Here is a 4,138-nt window from a genome sequence, read left to right as displayed (position 1 = left end):
GCAGGGCCTTGTGAAGGGTCAGCCGAGAGCTGCTTCTGAAATGAAATCTGGAGCCATAAAGGGAGCATCGACTTCTGATGAAATGAAGGTTCCTTTCCAGCAATGCCACGTGTACCAGGGCCTCCTGGGTACGCTCATGGTGATTACTTATGCTGAGGATAGCCTGACAGCCTGGAGGGAGAGGGCAGTGAGGATGGCCAGGAAGGGGGCTTGGCTGGCTGGAGGGTGGGACGTCAGCACCCGTGACCAGACCCCGCTCCTGAGCTCCTCCTCCTGGGAACACCTAGAAGGCTGACATGCTGAGCTGTAACCAGGATTCAAGGCTCAAGGGTCCCAAAATGCAGGCTTTGAGGTGGTGCTGAGTTGATGAGGTCTTGACTACAATACTCTGCGAAACGAATATTCCAGACCATCATTCAGACCCTCCGCAGGTGTCGAGGGCAGCTGTGCTTCAGTGTTGAGTGGGAGAGACAGTGACCATGCGGGTGGGCATCTGCACGGGAAAACAACAGGTGGAAAGAGTCTCAATATAGAAGGTGAGCCATGTGGGTGGAGAGACCCTGGATGAAATTTCTTCTTCCTGCTCCCTCTATTTTCTAGATTTTCACTGATAGGAAAATGTTCCCTTGGGGGAGAAAATCCACCACCTTCTATTCTTTTATTTAAACAAATTTATTTCACATTATCAGTGTTCGAAAGCTGTTCTCTCCATGAGTGTTACCATATTTGTTCAAATACTCCTCCGATGGAAGGCTCAGGAACCGTGGACGTGACCAGGCTGGCTGTTTAATGAAGTGTGTCCCAAACCTGCAGCCCAATACTCTCTTGTTATACAATTTAGTCTGTAGAATGTGATGTCCTCTATTCAAAGAAGAATAATCCATGGATTGGGGAGTTCTGTGCCAAGGTTTGGGCCAAGTTGGTTGCTTTATAAATAAAATGATCAGCCTGAATTCAGTACAATGTAATTCTTATAACCATGTATTCCTCATCACATGTTAAGTTAGTTAAAACAACCATATTTGTCAGATCAGCTGTTGAAGTCTTAAAAGGGTCACTACGTAGGGTCGCATAAGTAATGAAACCTTGAATCAAACCCAACTCTAAGAAATTCCAAAACCCGTCACACCATCCATTCCTTAAACATACAATGGCACATATATGTATATAATTTCTTTTAACTATAAAGACTACGGAGTCATGAAAAAAAATTCAGCGGGATTGCAGAACCCAAGAATGACTCTCACGGGCCAATAAGCAAAGAGCATAAGTGATTCTTGAAGAGTGGCCATGCAGTGAGCAGTGCTGGACTTCAGAACACAACAGAAATTAGTCTAGAATTTGTGAGTTAATACCTACCATCCTTTCGTAAGAGTTGAGATTTCTTAAGGTGATACCAGAACTCATTGGTCCATTAAACACTATCACATAAACTGTATTGAATGCCAAACACGGTACAACTGACTCCTTCCGTGCGAGCATGAAGCAGGTGTCATTCACCCCGTCCTGCAGATGCGCCACAGGCTTAGGGAGGTCACGTAAGTGACCTGAGATGCCGAGGCAGGAAGAGCACAGCAGAACTAACTTCAAGTCCTCCAGGTGAAGGAAGCACGTGCCCCAGGCCAGCTGCTTGGACGTTTGTGAGTCAGGGATTAATTTCCGTCCTCACTGAGCTGTTGCTTCAAATGTAATTTGTGATCTTGTTCTATTTCCTGCCTAAAATCGAGGGGATTTGCGTGTCCCTTGCACTGACGCCTAGCGCCCCCTGCCGGCCGCTGCGGGCGTGTCACACTCGCTGTGGTGTCTCTGGTCCTCAAGTGAGTCAGGTCTGTCGCTGCGAAGACGGGCCCGGCGAGCGTCGGAGCCTGGCCGCGCGGCAGCTGTGCACGCAGTGGCTGGGGGTCCGGGCGGGTGTCCCCCTGGAGGCCCCTGTTCCTCGGGCCTCAGAGGAGAGGCGTCTTCTTCACGCTGGTTTCGAGCGACAGAAAGAAGCCGGGTGCGGCCTGAGCTGTCGGCGCAGGGCCAGTCGGGGGCTCGCTCTCAGGCGCCGTGAGCTCGCGTCTCGGGCCGAAATCAGGAATCAGACGGCGGAGCCCCGAGCTGCGGGTGCCCCGAGCGACTTGTGCGGTGCGTCTGGTGTCCGTGTGCGTGTGAACACTCCGGAGGACGCTGGCGAGCGACGCGTCTCTGCAGTCACGCCGACGGCACCGCCTCTCCCGTCTGTGCACCTCGTTCGCGCCCCTTGTCCCTTGAGGGACAAGGCTCCGGCCCTGTGGGAATGTCTCCGGCTTCTCCACACAAGAGGGGAGCCCTGTCTCTGTATTTCAGGGGTCCCTCCTGTGGGGAGAGGCCTTTGTCGGCTGGACCTTGTTAGGTCCCAACACACCAGCCTGCTAGACCGTGGGGGGAGGGGAGCACGAGCAGCCAGTCAGGGATCCGGCGGCGCAGAGGAGCCCACTTAGGCCCAGGCTGCCTTCAGGGGCTGGAGACTCGGTGACGTGGGAGGGGCGTCTAATGCTTCCGAAGTCTTCTTGCTGTAATACTGAGTCCCAGGTGAGATGTCTCTTTGTTGACCTTTTGTTGTCATACTTTCCTTTAAATCTTTCAACATGGTTCTGTGTACGTTTTGAACACATGTGTAAGAGCTGCATGGAAGTCTTTGGGAAAAGAAGGTGTCTGGACACACTCAGGGATAGTTTGTATTGAGTTGTGGGGACTTTTCTTCCTAAAAATAGTCACACTTTCCTGATTCATTGCCTGTCATCTTATTTTTTTTACTGAAACGCATTTCGTTGAAAACATACTGCGTTCACTCATTTTTCCACCAAACGTTGCTCTCGTTGCTGTTTAAACGCTGAGAGAGTTGCTTGGATTAAATCTGTGATATTCTATCCCCTGCAGTTTTTGGGTTGCTCAGGACTCTTCCATGTTCTTTTCTGGTTATTTTATTTTCAAAGTCTCTTCCTAGGGATCACCGCTTTGTCTACTTAGCTTACTCGTAGCCAAGAGTAGCTAGGGACTGTGTTCAAGCGCCTTGATGAAGACGTCAACCCTCTGCCAAATGGTCATATGGTATGGATTCCGTAACACACTCACATTTTAGGCAATCAGCACATAGACAGGACGAGCTAACGTATGTCTTCCCAGCTTACACTTTTTCTGAGTCTTTCATGGCGCCTCTGTATTTACCGATCACCTCAAGGTCACACAGCTGTGTGGGGCTGGCTTGGGCTCTGTTGTGTTTCCGCTAAGCATGCCCCACCTTCAGCCAAGCACACGCTTGCTGCAGCCATGACCTCCACCTCAGACCAGCACAGCTTCCGCCTTCCTGCCTGTGCACCCCTGAGTCTCTCCGTTCACACTCACATCACTCCCTGCACCAAATGATCTGAGCTCCCTCACACTGTGTGAGTTCGCTGCCCGGCCTCACGGCCTCGGCTACTTGGAAGGACCCTCATGCCCACGGAGCCGGGTGTTGAGCGGTGGGGGAGGAATGGGAGTCTCTCTAGGCCAGAGCACCTCTCCTGGTCCCTGATGTGCAGCTTCTCAGCATAAACACGTTCAGATCGTGGCATGAATTTGGACGTTTCCCAATGACATAATCGGTTAGTTTGGTCGATCTAGTCCAGTTCAGTAGGTGGTTTTCAAGCAGAAGACTTGTTGACCAGAGCCAGAAGGCCTGCCTTACATCACTTTTAGATTCTGAAAAGCATACCTATTATGTTGTACTGAAATGTCTATTTAGCACTCTCAAATACTTCCAAGACATCTTGGCTACCTGTGGCTCAAGTGCCGTTACCCGGACAGGTGGAGGGTAAGCCCGGAAACGGGAAGACGTGCTCTGACCATCTTCCTCAGACTCATGTCCAGGTGGGAAGGATGTCATCTGCCCCAATGTGTGTATAGCCGTCCAATGGTCCGGAAACTGAAGCCTGTCAACAGCTACACTCATACCTACGTATGTCACACAAACTTCACCTGACTGTGTGACATGTGTGAGGTCAAGATGTGAGACACAATCTTTTCTTCAGATTCTCTGCTGTTCATTCTCCTGGACCCGATTTGCTCTGGCTCTCATGCAGCAGACACCTTCAGGAAAAGACAATGTCCGATTTGAGGTGTGTTATCTGCCAAGAGG

Source organism: Crocuta crocuta, unplaced genomic scaffold (genome assembly GCF_008692635.1).
Source record: "Crocuta crocuta isolate KB4526 unplaced genomic scaffold, BGI_CrCroc_1.0 scaffold495, whole genome shotgun sequence".
Classification (NCBI taxonomy): Eukaryota; Metazoa; Chordata; class Mammalia; order Carnivora; family Hyaenidae; genus Crocuta; species Crocuta crocuta.
Note: the sequence above shows the minus strand (reverse complement) of the source record.